Here is a 17,540-nt window from a genome sequence, read left to right as displayed (position 1 = left end):
TTCTCCTTCCTAATTGGAGGACTGAAATTTTGTATGCAGAAGAACAGCAGGTAACAAATAAAGAGCATTCTTGCATACCTTGCCTGCAGCTGAGTAGCTGGAGCACTCCTCTGAGCCTCAGGAGACCTAGATTCTATTCCTGCATCTGCTAGGCAAATTTGTGTAAATCACTTTCCCTCTCTGTGCCTCCATTTCCCCATCTGAAACATGGGCGTAATGATATGGACCTCCTTTGTAATCATAGAAATGCAGGACTGGAAAGGACCTCAATAGATCACCATGTCCTGTCCCCTGCAGTGAGGCAGGGCAGTGCTTTTGAGCTCTATGGCTGATAAGAACTAGGCACTGTTATTACTCAGGCAGGGTGAAATTCATGCCTGAGAGCCAGCACAAAGCCTAGGTCCTATCTGGAGAGCTTACCTGACACTAGTGCAAGTTTCACACTCTCTTTAGTGAGTCCTTTTTGCCCCTTCATCTTGCATTTGATCTTCCCTGCTGTGGTAACAGTCTACACAGAATGAGAATTAACTGCAGAGTTCACCCACCCCAGGGCATCCTGAGATGGAAAACGAAGTTGAGATCCCTAGATACAGCCATTCAGATCCTGTTCCCTTTAACTTCAATGGGAATGGGGTCTGACCCATTGCAAAGAGAGCTCCCCCTCCCTTCTACAGCTTTATCAGGAGGTAAACTTCAGAGAACACACCTGATCCTATCCGTGTCTCTTGCCAGTTTACTTTATCCCCAGCAAGCTCCTGGATTATCCCAGGGCAATGAGCAGAATGTCTCTGTATCCCTCAGTCAAGGACAAAGAGCAGTAAAATCACATCAGGCTTCTAAAAACATGTTAATTAAAAAACAACATAACAGGAGCTTTAAAGAACATGAAACAACAGCTGTGGAGCTCCCCACTCTGCCCCCACCCTTCCAGAGTGTTTCTCTTCAGAGCAATTTCCATTTAAAGCTTTTATTCCTCATTTCCAGACACTGTTAGTTGTTTTCATCTCAGGGACAACTATAGCAGAGGTCATACAGAAAGGGCCCTGGGTCATGCTGACAATTTTGGAAAGCACACTATGTTACTCAAACCAGCCAGCATCCCTCCTCCCCAGCCCAGCACTATAGAGAGTGCATCTGGTAACAAAGCACCACTCGCTACAGCACATGCTTTCATCTTGGAGAGAGACCACATTCATCATCAGCCACTGTACTCAGAGTGCTGCTACTCACCTGCCTCAGTGAGCTGCAACCTCCTAGTGAAGCTACTCAGCCACTAGTGAACTAGGATGTAGGACAGATCCTCAGCTGACATCCATTAGTTTGGCTCCATTGACTCCAATGGTGTTAATCTGGCTCACACCAGCTGGGGATCTGGTCCATTGAGTCCAATGGACCTATGCTAATTTACACTAGCTGGGGAGCTGGCCAAGAGATCCTAATGGAGAAACACTGATTTATTGTGAGCCGATTAACAAATAACCTGAGATTTCACAAGCTGACAAGTACAGCTGCCTGGAAATTTTCCGACACAATGTTTTTTCTGCCGGAGAATGCAAATTCATCATGATCCTTGGAGATAGTTTTATTTCAAGAAAGTTCTTTAAGATGCCTGCCAGGTTTTTCAGCCAGGATGCCTTGCTCCTAAGCAATTGGCTGTGATAATCAAGGTCCTGACACCCCAAGGGGAGAATGGGTGGGGGTGGGCGGGTGAGCCCAAAGAATGAGCAACTGAATGAACTGATTATATACAATGTTATAGTACTAGAAAAGTAGACCGAGTAAGTCTTTTGTGAAAGCCTGTAACATTCTGAACTTGAGGGTCATTATGAGATACACACACAGACCATGGGCATGAACTTATGTACACACAAAACTGTGCTCATAATTCATGCCACAATATTCAGCTCCATCTCATAGCAGGGCGGTGGTCAGCCAGGCAGGAAGGGGCTGCCTCCCCAACCAGAGGAAACTAACTCCAAGCACCTAGCATTGCACAAGCCAGGAAAACACAAATGATGGGCCATTAGAGTTAATGGGAAGACATTGAGACATCCTGGCTAGAATTTCCCCTATCTGAATAACCATGAGTCACCGCAGTCTGAGAAACAAGGAGAAATCCCTTTAAAAAGGAAAGGGATTGAACTGAAGATCAGCCGGAAATGGAGGGACAGTCACTTGGTGGGTGATGTCCATGAAACACTTCCCCTCAATGGAAGAGGATATGCTGGGAAACTATTCAAAGGCAAGAGGTAACTTGGATTAGAAAAGGGAATTGTAAAGCTGGAGGGTACTGTAGCAGGGTGACTACCCCACTCTTGCCCTGAAGGGGTTAACGCAGCCCGGGAGAGGGCTGTGAATGGGAAAAGCAGGCTGATTGGGAAAGCAGCCACAGCTGTGGCCAGCTTAATCAGGGTCCAGCTGGCCCTTATAAGAGGGCTGTGGGCTAGAAGGGAAGACAGATACTCTCTCTAGCTTCCTAGAGAAAGAAGACCTGGCTGCTTGGGAAGCTAGGAAGGGTACCTAGGGTGGAGCAGTGCTGGGGAGCTCTAGCCAAGCAAACCCCTAGGCTGTAGGCCTATTTAAGGATACACAAAAGGTAGTAGCAGGGTACCAGAAGTGGAGCAGTGCTGTGGAAGGGCAGAGGGAGCTGGGAAACTCCAGCCTAGCAAAGCTGCAGGCATAGTGAAAGGCCTATGAAAGTGCACTGGGGCAGCAGAGGGGTAGCTTGGAGATAGGCAGAGGCAGCTGGTCCAACCCCCCAGCCAATGATGAGTGGTTCATAGACTGTAGTCTGCCCCCAGGGAATGGGGGTTAGATAGTGAGTGGAAGTAGCCACTGAGACAAGGAGTAGAGGGTTGGGGGATCCCCTGGGTGGGGAGACTTGGATTGTGGGTTACTGCTGGGGCAGAACCCTGATGAGGAGGGCACTGGAGTCTGGGAGGGACATGGGGGCCAGCGGCAGGTTAGACAACAGCCTGTGCTTCTGGCCAGAAGAGCTAATTCCCAGGATGATGGACGGGAGGCGCCGCACCTGTGAGTCATCACCCCATGACAGGTATGTCTAAATGTGTATGTCTTTGCTTTCCCTTACTACTTTGTCTTTGAATCTGTGGTTTTTCTACTAAAACTTTTGTGTATTTTTATCCCAAGCTGGCTTCACACCTTTGGGGGTGACAAACCAGAGTGTGAGCTGGCTATTGGTACCAGGGATCTGAACCAAAGCTTCCCAGCATCAAGACATCCAACATTACAGGGAAGGCAGTGACAGAATCCCTTATTGGTCTGGGTGAACCACAAAACATCACCCCCAGCTGGGGGGGTGGAAGGGGAGCTGAGAGCCAGGAAGCATAGGGAGCGATGGAATGCTTTGAAATTTGTGGCAAACTGAAGCGTCAAAAAAAAAAATTGTTTCAATTTTGAGGCTTCTTAAACATTTTTAAATGACTGGTGAAATAAAACTCAGGGAAATTCTGAAATCTTTTTGAAATGATTTTTCACCTTTTCATTTCAGAAGATAGAAACTATATATCTCTATAAATCCATGGTATGTCCACATCTTGAATACTGTGTGTGGGTATGGTCAACCCATCTCAAAAAAGATATATATATAGGCCTTGGAAAAGCTTCAGAAAAGGGCAACAAATGATTATGGGAATGGAATGGCTGCCATATGAGGAGAGATTAATTAATAAGACTGGGACTTAGGGGGGATATGATGGAGGTCTATTAAAATAATAAGGAAGTGTTATTTACTCCTTCTCATAACACAAGAGCTAGGGGCCACCAAATGAAATGAATAGGCAGCAGGCTTAAAAAAAAACCTATGGAACTCCTTGCCAGAGGATGTTGTGAAGACCAAGACTATAACAGGGTTCAAAAAAGAACTAGATAAATTCATGGAGGATAGGTGCATCATTGGCTATTAGCCAGGATGGGAAGGGATGGTGTCCCTAGCCTCTGTTTGCCAGAAGCTGTGAATGGGCAACAAGGGATGGATCACTTAACTATTACCTGCTCTGTTCGTTCTGTCTGGAGCACCTGGCACTGGCCACTGTCAGAAGACAGGATACTGGGCTAGATGGACCTTTGGTTTGACCCAGTATAGCCATTCTTATGTTATGTTAGAAATGACAAAATGAACCACTTTAATATTTCCAGAAAAGAGAATTTTTTGACTGCAACTATTCACCAAATTCAGGTTGATTTTTGTGTATTGTTTTGGTTGATCAGAATCTGTGGTTTTTTTGGCCAAAAAAAGGGTTTTGCCTAAATTCACCTAGCTCTAATGAGTGATCATATTTGTCCAGGGATCAAACTCTTAAGGTTGGATTTTCAAAAGTACTTAGCTGTGGCATATGTTCATGGATTTCACCATCACAGGGGAGCATTTGTGAACATTTTCTCTGACCTCATGCATAGCACAGGCCCAAAAATTTTACCCAGTGATTCCTGCATCCAGTCCATTAACTTCTGATTCAAGAACAGCATAGTTGCAATTTCAGTGGGACCAGAGATAGTCCAGTGCTGAGTGCTTCTGAAAATACCACTTGAAGGTACTGATGTCTCAGCAAATCCTAAGAATTTAGTTAGAATTGCAGTCTTGTGATTGGTCAGGGATGCCTTGTTTCTGAAAACCTCTATTCCAAATTCTGTTGCTTCTACTGAGATGGCTTCAGGGCAAAATGGGATTTCAGTTTAATAATTAAAACACAAGCAATAGATTTTTATGATAGCTGATGAAAAAAACAAGTTGCCTCTAATGTAACTTTAAAAGAGTGATCCATGCCCTCAGTCCCACCCCAGCACCAATAGTGCTTACCATGGCCAGCACTTCAGATGCCTTATATTGAGTAATAAGGTCTCGAGCCCACCGAACACATGAGTAACTTCAAGCCCACAGGCGGTCCCATTGAAGTTACTGGGATTATCCATGCTTAAAGTTAGGCATGTGCTTAAGTGTTTTGCTGGATCAAGGCCTCTGATACAGTGCTGGGCTTGCCCTTGAATATAAAGGTGCTACTGATCGTTTAGGGGAAGATTTCAGTTTAGGTAGAGAGTGTGTGGAGGAAGGAAAAAAAATCTATATTCCCTAGGAGCTCCCTCCTAGCTCATTGAAGTCACCAGAAGTTTTAAAGACTTGCTTTTTAATCAACTATTTAAAACCCTGCTCTGAGGCTTTCATCCGTTTTCAAATCCCTTGCACTTAAAAAAGAAAAGAGATCTCTTTAGAGTCCAGGGTCATTCTAAGCCTGACACAGTTAGATGACTGTGATCCCTATGCAAGGTGAAAAGGGACACTGAGCGAGGGGTGAAGAGGAAAGTTTTGGGGATGGAGTTGGAGGCGGCAGTCAGTGGCTCTACCCCTCCCACAGTCTGATGGCATGCTTTCATTTTCAGCCCCATTGCACAGGCAGATCAGGATCCAGGGCTTCAAAGGGATTAATAAAGATTTCTTTTCTTTGCCCAGAGTGAGATGAAAGGAGATGGGGAGAAGAGCAAGGAGTCCTACAGAAAGAAATTCATTATCTTTTTTCCAATGACCTTGTTTGGTTTTATTGCTACTTGAAAGTGATTACTTTCCCTGTAAAAGTTTGGAGACACCTAGAGACTCGAGCAGAAGAGAAGGGGGGGGGGGGGGGAGAAGGCTGGGGCAAAGGAAATGAAACAGGAGAAATGTGAAGCAAAAAGAGAAAAATATCTCTCTGCTAGGAAGTCACTCTGAGAAGCTGCACCTGGGAATGGCACCAGTCCTAGAGCTGATGCCACAATGAAACTGATTACTGGCAATAATCAAAATGTCAGCTTCTGGAATTGGGTGGAGTGATGTCCTTGACTTCTGTATTTAGACTACAAACTCTTTTTGCCTCTTGCTATGGGTGTGTACAGCACCTGGCACAATCAGGCCCTGACCTCAGTTGGGGACTCTTAAATGCTGCTGTAATAGAAATAATAATATTGTGACTCATTCAGAAAAACCTAGTGGGAGGTAGAAGGCACAGTGTTCCAACACTACTACACATACCTCTAAAAATAGAAGATATGGGGAGCAACTTCATCCATGGTATAACCCCACTGCCTTCTATGGAGCTACATCTATTGAGGTTTTTATAAAAAGAAAAGAGTACTTGTGGCACCTTAGAGACTAGCAAATTTATTAGAGCATAAGCTTTCGTGAGCTACAGCTCACTATGTGGCCTTCATAACTATTGTATCTGAGCATCACACAAAGGGATCGATCCAAAACCGAAGAGTTTTTCCTTTGACTTTGATTCTGGCCTGAAATTCATGGAAGATGACAAATGTAAGTTTCTCCCTTCTCAGCCTGCCTTGGCAATTTGAAAGGTGGCAAATTTCCATCAGGGATTGCTTTGGCCCACAATTTTAGGTCTGATCAGGAATTTTACTTACTTTTGTTCGTCTTATTTATCAGGTGCTAAGTGCTGACAACTCAGTGGACGCTGACCAAGGTAGAAACATAAAAGCAGTCCTTGTCCGGAAGACTTTCCAGTCTCTTAGACTGGATCAGGAGATGGCTTACACTGGAGAACCCAGAGGAGGGGTATTTTGTTGGCTAGCCTTAGGGTTTTGTCTGAGAACTGTAGCTGGAGTGAGATTTGATGAGGGTTTAGAAGGGGGAGGGTGGTAGCCTCATTTGCAACATGACTTCAGGCTAATTACTGAGTCAGTGTCAAAAAGTTGTATATTCCCCTCCCCAGTCATTGATGACTAGGAGGTGCTCCATACTATGACAATAGGGGACAGAGTGGTAGTTTGCAGCTCTCCTGGGTTCTGGGGGCAACCCAGGGGAAAGGGAAGAAACTGTATCAGCCATTAGTATTCATTTGGGACTGACTTGAGCTGTGTCTCTGCTGTTTACTTTGACTGTGCCTTTGATTTGGAAGGACAGAATTGCCAGTGGTTTTTATATAGTTCCTCAATCCAAGCTCTGCAGAAAATTTAAGTCTGACCTCTAAGCTGCAGGTGGTGGGGGGGGGGGGGGGAACAACTTGAGCTGCCAAAAGGTGAAAGGTTGGAATATTAACTCTGAGGAAACCCTTGCATACATTTCAGGTGGCGAATTTTAAATCAAACCCAATCCACTTTTTCCACTGGCTACTCATAATCTCCAGGCCCCATGGTTACTCATAAATACTCATGAAAGTGCTTCAAGTGCCTCACTTGGCACAGCCATAAAGTCTCATAAATAATTCTAGGTACTAGTATTTAATTATGTGACCTATATTGTGAAGATATTTTCACCTCATTTATGGAAATGAGTCATTCTGAGGGGAGGCCGTACTAATAAGTGGCCACTGAGCTGCTGCCAGGGCAGGAGTGTAGAGGAATGTGATGTCTCATGAAGGTTTTCATTAATAGTAGTAGCAATCAAGGATAACTTAACTTCTGTGATGGCTTTTATTGGAAGGTCCCATTGCAACCATTACAGTCCCCCAAGATTCTCCCATTCGTTACCAAGCCAGAGTGATCCTGCTTGGAATGCAGTATTTGTTACCTCCCCACATATGTTACTGACTGTCCTTTCTTAGGATTGGGGCCTAATACATTAACATGGAAACATTTAGGGCATGTCAATTAAACACCTCCGCCTGGCTCAGATCAGCTGACTTGGAATGGCAAAGCTCAGGCTGCAGGGCTGTAAAATTGCTGTGTAGGTACTTGGGCTGGAACCCAAGCTCTGGGACCCTGTGGGTTTTAGGCAGGGTTTTGTATTCAGCCTAACTCAGGGGTAGTAGTGCCCTTACTACCACTGCTTGTGTTACCATGGCTATATTGCTGTTTTATATGAGCTCTAGCTCAATGAGAGCTAGTTTGAGTGTGGGTACACAAACAGGGGGCTCACATTCCATCTGGCAGTGTGGACATAACCTTCATGATATGGGTTGACTAAAACAAGAGACTGTATTTTACCCAGCTAATAGGGGATGGGGGCAGATGTTTGAGTTGGGGTTTTCTGAACTTTTAGAGGAACACCTATTTCAAAGGCATAGATTTAACAAATGATGATTCAGATCTGAGGAAATGTGGATTTAAAGAACAATTAATATTTTAAAGAAATTATTTTGGGTCTCTGCCTCAAATACCTGTTTGGTTTTTGGTTTTCTGTTTCAAAGGCTGTGGTTTGTCCTAATTGTGGGTAGGAGGAGCTGTTAGTGGGGGGTATTTACATAGTTCAAAAGAAGGCCTAAATGGGAATGGATGTTTAATAAGCAAGATGGTTGAATAATGAGCAATTTCAAGCACCAAAATGTGTCCCTGATTTATCTGAATCTGGTAAAGCTTTACGGATGAGCTTTTCCAAGCTACAAGGGGCATTTGCTGATCATCCATTTCAATTCATTTTAATTGGAAATGGGTGTCCAAATTTATAGCAGACACACACAGCTGGGCACCTGACAGTCTGTTCATTTGGACACACAGACATGCATCCGATGAAGGGAGCTGTAGCTCATGAAAGCTTATGCTCAATAAATTTGTTTAGTCTCTAAGGTGCCACAAATACTCCTTTTTTTTTTTCTCTTTGTGAATACAGACTAAGACGGCTGCTACTCTGAAACAGACATGTAAAATCACTTACTTCCCAGTGCTGAGAAGGCCAGATCATCAGGTGGTGTAATCCAGCGTAGCTGAACAATTCTCACTGAAGTCAAATTGAGCTACCCTGATTTATATCACCATAGAATCATAGAATATCAGGGTTGGAAGGAACCTCAGGAGGTCATCTAGTCCAACCCCCTGCTTAAAGCAGGATCAATCCCCAATTTTTGCCTCAGATCCCTAAATGGCCCCCTCAAGGATTGAACTCACAACCCTGGGTTTAGCAGGCCAACGCTCAAACCACTGAGCTATCCCTCCCTGAAGATGTGGGCCAATGGTTTGAAGTGCACTTATGAAAATAAGACCATTTATTTGCACATTGATCTGTCCTTTACTTTCTTTTTGAAAAATTAACCAATATAGTCTAGGAAATAGAACAGTCAGGGGAGGCAGGATTATTGTCTGTCAATAGTGCACTGTACCATCAAAGCCATTTAAACCACGATCTGAGGACTTCAATAGCTCAGACATAGGTGAGGTTTTTCATAGGAGTGGGTGCGTGAGATTCTGTGGCCTGCGCTGTGCAGGAGGTCAGACTAGATCAGAATGGTCCCTTCTGACCTTAGTATCAAAGCAAAAGAAGAATTTTCCCCTCAAAGTAGTACAGTGAGGGGTAACAGCTAAAAGCCAAGGAAAGAAAAGGTTAGCATACATATTAGAAGTTGCTCTTAACTGTAACAGCAATTTGACAGGGTATATAGCCTTTCAAGGTTGAGGTGCCATTCCTTCAGGTTTCCAAGGACCAGGTCACACAAGGATTTTCTGGAAATGAGATATTGAGCAGTCCTCCAAATTTTGGGGAGCTCAGACTGGGTGATAAATAGCCTCTTCTGGCCTTATGAGCTACAAGTCTGTCACAGACATTTAAATCTAAACTTTATGCTACCAGCAGACAGCCAAACAATTGATCCTAGTGATCCCTTGCCACTAAAGATTCATCCATGAGTGGAGATGGGCAACGGCTTCAAAATTAAGAGGCCATTTGTTTCCTGTGTTGGGCACTACATTATGATTGAAAGTCACTAACTGATCTGTTTCCTATGTTCATTACAGATCTTTTACATTCAACCCAGACTCCATCGTTAATGGAAGATGGGCCAAAAAAGGTTCAGAAGACTGTTCCTTCCCCAAGAGAGGTTGGATACTTGAGTACTTGCCTCTCTTCCAAACAGTTGTTGGAGTCATCATGCTTCTGATGTCTCTTGGATGTGTACTCATTCTTGCCTCTATTCTGAAGCACAACTCCTTCTTTGAGGTTTCAGATCAGCTGGTGTCATGCCAATGGTCTTGTATTATGCCCCGCAAGGGTTGCATAAGTGTGACTGTTCTGCAGACCTTGGGAAACACGATTGGTGCAATGCCAGTTGGTGGGGATCTATATAGGCCAGAGAAAAGGAGGAAATGGACTAGGTGTTTCTCATATGCTTTATACTCTGCCCTTTCACAGAAATACCCTTAGCCTATTTTATAAGCCCTTGCTTCAACAAAGGGCTAGTGATGGGGCAGCTGCCCCTCACTGGTATGCAGGAGTTAAAGCATCCCAGGGGAGGCTGCACTGGATGCAGCCAATAAGGAAAAGGCTTGTAGTGCTAGCCAATTAGGGGAAGCTGTATTGGAAGAGCCAAATCCAGGCAGGATGGCCCATATAAGAAGGGACTGTTGAACAAAGCAGGGGCAGTCACTCCCTAGAGTTCGAGGGAGGAGGACTGGCTGATTAGAGGGCTGGAGCACCATGGACAGAGCAGTGCTGGGCAAGGTCAGCTGAGTATGAACTCTCGGCTGATGGCTGCCAAACTGAGGCCCTGATACAAAGGTAGAGGAGGTGCCTGGGCTGAGGGGAATTGGCCTAGGGAAGGAGACAGTGGAGCTGGAGAAGGGGCATTACATGGCTGCTGGCTATAGGATCCCTGGGTCAGGCCCAGAGTAGTGGGCAGGCCTGGGCTCCCCCCGCCCACCATCATTTTGCCCCCACTGGCCACTGAGGGAAGTGGCCAGTTCATGGACTGCAGTCTGACACAGATGAGTGGCTAGAACCTGAACTGCAGATTGCCACTAAGGCAAGTGATTGGACTGAGGACTGTTGGTCCCCCAGAAGGGGGAAAGAACCAAATGGGGCATAGCCAGAAGCCTGTGTACAGAAGAGGACACAGTAGTCCAGGGAGCAACACAGGGATGCAGGGACAGGAGGGACAATGGGCAAGACACCACCTGAGGAGCATGCACTGGCAACCCTGAACTAATTCCCAGGACAGCCAGCAGAACTCACCGCAGTGGTGAGTCAAACCCATCACAGCTAGTGAATAGCAATACCATTTCTGCAAGAATGCTTGCAGAGCTAGGATTAATGTCACAACCTTTGCCCATCCAGACTGATTGATCCTGTGACATCCACACACTCTGAAGATCCAACTTGTATGGGTGGTACTTCCCCAAATGGTGCAGCAGGGAGGCTTCCTGGGGTCAGGTGTAAAAGTGTATCAAGATGGTGGGAGTGGAGGGTCAGGGAAGATATGCACAGGTCCTGAGACAGATGGCTAGTGTATATCAGCATAGCTCTGCAGGAATGTGACACTGGACCCCATATTCTTCAGTGATGACAGTTATGATGTATTTTATGCAAGATAAGGCATGTGAGGTGTTGGAAAGGTAAAAATTTTCTGAATAGGATTATACTATTAGTATCCATGAATAGGATTATCCTATTAGTATCCATGTATCATTTTTGTATCCAAAGTTAGATATAGTCAATATTCATATTTCACTGGTAGCTATTCCTGGGCATCTAAGCAAAAGAATCAATCTAGATGGCTGGTTGGGCAGGGACCATTCAATTTAATGAGCCATTAGAGAACAATAGGAGGAGCTTCTCTCTTCCCCCCCCCCCCCCCCCGAGGATGCTACAGACAGCCTCTGAGTAATGGCTACTGTGACACTACAGGGACAGGTGACTAGGACACCTGGTGCTAGACTCCATCTTGAGATGTTAGTATTTTTTCACTGACTGGTATGGGAACCAAGCTTTGAAACAAAGGATTCCCACCATATGCAAAAGCTATACAAGACAAGGGAGTGACATCGTGGATCTTCAGATTTCCCTACCCAAGAAGACTACTGGAAACACCTGAGGAACAAAGACTGAACTGGGGGGAAGTGCTGGACCCAGGCTAAAGGGATTTTTAGCCTGTGAATGGAACAGCTGGGGATTCCAAGCTGTAAGCAAGTGAAGCTTGCCACTTAAGAATCTGAAGCTGCTTGTATCATCACTTAGGGTGAGAATTTGCTATTCATATCTGATCTATGTATTAAGCTTAGTTTGCACTTGTTTGCTTGCTAGATAATCAGCTTTGATCTGTTTGCTATCTCTTATAATCAATCTTTAAATTAATAAACTTTTTTTAATCTAAAACCAGTGTGTGGGAGTCATAATTCAGGGAAGAAAGCTGTTGCATATTCCTTTCCACATTGAGGGAGGGGGCAAATTTCATGAGCTTGTGCTGTACAGTTCCCTGTGCAGCATAAGATGGTAGACCTGAAATTGTATCTCCAGGGGAGGGTGGTGGCGCATACCTTAGGAACTGGGAAGTGCCCTGCATGGGGAGGCTCCAGCTAGGGGCTGGTCAGAGCATTGGCATGTAACTGCAGCTGCGTGTGTCCCATCTGTATGTGTGCTGGTGAAAATGCAGAGTGGAGGGGGCTTGATGGCTTGTCCCAGCAGTACAGTGTAAAAGGGAGCCCAGGCTGGTGGGTCAGGAGGGGCTCAGTGGTACCTCAGTTTCAGGTGGCACCCCATGGGGGAACCCATCATAGGGAGTTCACCAGCTGAGGATCTGGCTTGGGCAACTAAGCAGTTCATGGTTTGATGGTCAAGTGATTATCTTCTGGTTTTGCCAGCAGGGTTTTATCCTTCTCCCATTTTCCAAAACATCCCAGTGTCCAGTGCCTCCCTCAAAATTTTGGAGATGGAGATTTGCTAATGCTCAGCCTCCTCCAAGTCCTATTTTCTACTGGTACACCACTCAACGTTTGGTTGAGCATGGCTGCTGGTGACCCCTGTGCATGGTCCAGACAGCCTGCTTCAGCCCTGAAAGGTGCTGCAGCACCCTGTCCCCTTAGGAAGCCAACATATTGTATCACTTGCCCACAATGCCTACAGACTCCTAGGGTCATTTGCCAGCCGCTGCCTACTGCATGACATAGGGAGTCATATCAATGACCCCTGATGAGGAGTGGGGAAGGAGACTGTTCGTGGTTTTTTGTGTTCCATGAGGAAAGGGAAAAACATGACAGCAGCCCCAGCTGGCCAGGGAACTGGCACAAATTCCAAGGAATTCTCAGCTGTCTTTTTGTTCTGTCTGCACTGCACCTAGCACAGTGGATTCCTGATCCCTGCCTGGGACTCCTTATTGATAGGGTAATATCAATAATAAAAATAATAATCAGAGGGTTCTTTGGAGCAGAGCTCATGCAGGGGGGAATCATGAAATGATTTTGTTAAAGTAATGCCAAAGTTGTTTCCACTGGATGGATGCATTCTGGAGAAACTTTCTGCAATATCTTACCAAAATTTGGATTGAAATGATTTTCTGATTCATTCTCAAGTTTCAATCAGCAAAAATCATGTTTTCTTACAGAAAGTCAGGTCTTCCATGAATATCTATTCCAATGATTTAGAAAATATCATGATAAACAGGCTGACAATTCCAATAGCAATTTTTATCAGAATATTGCATAAAATTTTGTGAAATATGGAAAATTCAACACTGTCTTCTCTTGCAAACTCTTTTGTTTTAGAAAAGGCTAATTTTAAATGAAGGGGGGGACCTTTTGTGCAAAATATTCCAACCAGCTCTTGCATTAGAGCATCTGTGTGTTCGACAGAAATCCTGCAGGACTCTGGGAGGCCTGCAGTGCAGTTTGGCATACTTTTTACCTGATCTCATTAGTAAGTAGACTAGCTCATCCAGTCAGTACAATGCCTGGGCCATCAGCAAATCAGACTTTCATTCTCCATCTGAGAGGGTCCTATCCCTCTTGGAATTTCTGAGGCAGAAGATCTCCCCCCACTCCTCTATATCCCAAGCCCCTCTCACTACTGAAAGCCAAAGAACTTCAAGCTTGCTTGAACCACAAGTCTGGAAGTTAATGAAGAAAACACTTGACCTCTGTGGCTGCCATGATTAAAAGAAAAGGGGAAAAGGAAAGAAGGCACAAGAGCTTTCTTCTCTTCTGGCTTGCTATAAGTATCACAGCAATTATTAGGCAGATCACAGGGGCTGTGCTGGAAGGCAGTGGTATCAGCAAATTACCAGGCTGTAGCAGGAGCAGTAATTAACAATGCTTTGTGTTTCCCTGCATTTGGGGCTGTCATTCCTGTTTACACACTGTTCTGAATCCCCTTCCCTTTGTATTCCTGGGCTTTGTTTATGTTGTGCTTTTATTAATTGCCATGTCTTGGGGGATAATTGCAGTAATTAGGGGATAATTGCAGTTGTTGTGAGTGAGGGACAAACACAGGGCTAATTATTATGATTTCTGCCCTGGGACTAGGACACAAATCAAGGGAGAACTGAGTGTGCCATGCCTTTTAGATAGACAAGGAAGCAGTGTTTTCTACTAACCTCTGAAAAGTCCTCAGAAGTGGCTGAGGGTCACCAATTACCTCCCCTGCCCCAACTCTGTGCCTGATTCTAAATGGGCCTGTCCTAAGAACAGGCAAACCAATTCAGGAAAAATAACAGGGCCAGATCCTCTGCTTTTGTGAAGTGACTTCAATGGAGCTAGGTCAGTTTACACCAGCTGAGGATCTGGCCTAAATGGGACCCCCCTCCCCCATCAAACATTGAGTTGTCCCTAGACTGGAGTCATACAGTCAGAAGTCAGAGATAGGAAAATCCTGCTGCCTTCAGGGTGCCTGACCCTTCCCATATTAAGTGGCAGGAGGGTTCTGGTTAGTGTCTGTTGAAGTGGGTGGGAATCACTGTCTTAACTCATCCTGCCCATCCCACTACCAGTGCAGGGATTGTTCCCTACAGCGCATTTTCTAATTACTTTAATTCAATCTGGTTTGTGTATTAGAGGATGGCGCTTCTATCTCTTCCCTTTGGGATGCTATTTTGCAGCATAATATATCCCACTGCCAGGAAGTGTTTCCTGATAGTTGGCCTGTATTTTCCCTTTCTTAATTTCATCCATTACAGATAGTAATGATAGTAATACTCCTGTGCATACCAATAAATAAATCCCTCTCCCTCCCTGGTGTCTACTTCCTTTAAACACTTGTAAGCTACTGTGTAGTTCCTGGCCATGCTCAACACATTTAGCTCTTTTCATCTTTCCTTATAAATCATTCAGTATAGTGCCTAATCATTTCTGCAACTCTTCTCTGAAATCCTTCCAATTTGTCACTGTCTGGTAATCAGATGGCCAAAATGGAATGCAATATTCCAGGTGCATCATCTGTCTCAGATACAGCAATGGCATCAGACCTGTGTAGGGAGAGAATGTTACTTCCTGCTCCTGCAGGGGAATGCTTCTGCCATGCAGCCTAATGACTGCATTGTTCTTTTTTCCCCTGCCCTATCACAATGAATCATCCAAGGCTATAAAAGGAGCCAGTGTCAAGATCAGATTATGACTCCAGCATTCATTATTCCCAGTTGTAGAGACCCACGTTTTTCCCCATGCATCACTCCCTTCATCCCACTAAAACACTGCGATTATCACTTGATGCTAGTGCAATCTCCTTGTTTCTAGCTGAGGGACAAGATCAGATGGGTGGGACTGGTGAAACCAAGTAGATGGTGGGCTTTCCTTTTTTGGAAAGGACAAACCATTTATTGACCTTACAGACCACTGTAAAAATATAGAAACTCTTTTCCAACAGTACATTGCTGCATATGCAATAGCTACAACCATGGGATGTAATGTAACTGGGAGGAGAGGTGGTCCATACACTTGTGATGCAGAGGATGTGTTCGCCATGGGGCAATCTCTTTAAGATATGGTCCACACTGAAAGTGTTTAAGACTCTCAGCTTTAGAGAAGTCTCAGAACACCTCCATATAGTGAGTGTCGACAGTCACATGACCCCCCGGTTCCTAGTGTCTCATCTCTGCACTTCTTTATGTTGTTAATGGGCTTTCAGTGACATATTTCTAAAAGGAGGTAGGACCACTTTGAGTCAAGTCATCTTTCCCGTTCCTTCTCTTATTGTTTGTGTGATGGATTGAATTAAAATCTAGGTTTAGAACAATTTATCACAGTTCCCAGGGTTTCTGTTTAAGCAAGATTAGGGTCTGATCCAAAGCCTATTTAGGTCACCCACAAACAGACACTCTTCATGGTATAAGCATAGGCTATGGTACTGTTGGGTGGCTTTGGGAGGAGGGGAAAGGAGCTCACCCATAGAACTAGCTCGCGCGCGCTCTCTTTCTCTCCTCCCACCTTGCAATTATTCCCTGTGCTATAGCACAACACTCAAGCATGCTGGGGTGATTTATTATGAGGCCTTGGTGAAGGAGCACAAGACTGGCCTGGGTTCAGAGATGGAGGAGATGCTCATATCTAGAGCTGGGTGGGAATTGGTGTTCCCCTCCCAGGAACATTTTTGAGGTGTCGAGAATCAGGATGAAAAGACAAAATCTTGAACATTTTCATGCACTGAACAAAATATATGTTTGGGTCAATCAGAATGTTTTGTTTCAATAATTAGCTACAATTTTAAAATGAAAAGTTCTTTGGCAGCCAGAAAACTCAATTTTTTGTTTTGAAAATGTTTAAATGCAACGTTTTGACAATTTTAAAAACTTTTTTTTGCTATATTTATTGAGTCAAAAAGTTGGTCAAAACCAACCCGTTCCCGTGAAGGGTTCCAATTTTGATGAATCTGCATTTTCTAGGGGGGAAATACTTTTAGTCAACAAATTTCTGACCAGCTCTCCTCATAGCCTCCAGTCAGGGTGTATGGCCATGAAGGACCTTCCTCAGTTTTCAGAAAAACAAATAATCCAGAAATACAGGTTCACCCCTGAAACTATCATGTACTAATGTGATGAGCTGAAGGGGGACCTGGAGAGGATGAGTGACAGATGCAGTGTCTGCTCCTATCAATGCTCATCAGGGTCTCCACACAGCACTGGACATACTAGCTACTTGGTTCTTTCCATGGATCATAGGGAGTACAATAAGAACCAGTCAGTGACTGCCTAAAAACTTTACGATGGTGAGGAATGTCACATGACACATCCCCTTCCTTTTGCATAGAGGCAAACAATTGCAAAACATGGTATGCTATCAAATCATAATGGTATAGCAGATGGAACATATCTACCACTAGGGGCCCCAGAGAGAAATGCTGTCTTCAGAAACAGCAAAAGTAGAGACAGTGCTGTGTGTGTGTGTGTTTTTGTGTGTCCGATTGTGGTGGGAAGATTCTCTGAAGCTTGTCACAGCTTCTATGTCTTCAGTGCATCAGCCCCTGCCAGCACTGTTCTGTCAAGTCTGGTTTTATCCTGGGTTAGCTAGACAGTCAATAATATGCACTCTAAATTGCCGTACACAAGACTCATCTCACTGGTGCAGGGCTTATTCTGGTTAATAATTTTCCTTCTCTCAGGAGAAAGAGAGGGCTCTCAAGAAACCTAGCACCTCAGCAGGGGTGCTGGAATGGATGGGGGCAGGGGGTCGTGGCCACATCACTTTTAAAAGGGTGAGTTATGTGGGGACAGGGTGGAGAGGAGCGAGTGGGGGGCAAGACCTCCAGGGAAGAGGCAGTGCAAGGGTGGGGACCTGCGAGAAGGGTTGGTATGAGGATCGAGCCTCAGGGGGGAAGGGGTATCACAAGGGGTACGGCCATGGTTTGGGACGCCAGCTGCTAGTGCCCCCTGCTTTGAGGCAGCTTCTGCTGCCCCTGCACCTCAGCCTCA

The sequence above is a fragment of the Dermochelys coriacea genome, chromosome 9 (genome assembly GCF_009764565.3).
Source record: "Dermochelys coriacea isolate rDerCor1 chromosome 9, rDerCor1.pri.v4, whole genome shotgun sequence".
NCBI classification, from domain to species: Eukaryota; Metazoa; Chordata; order Testudines; family Dermochelyidae; genus Dermochelys; species Dermochelys coriacea.
The sequence above is the reverse complement of the archived record's forward strand: the minus strand, read 5'-3'. Positions refer to the sequence as shown.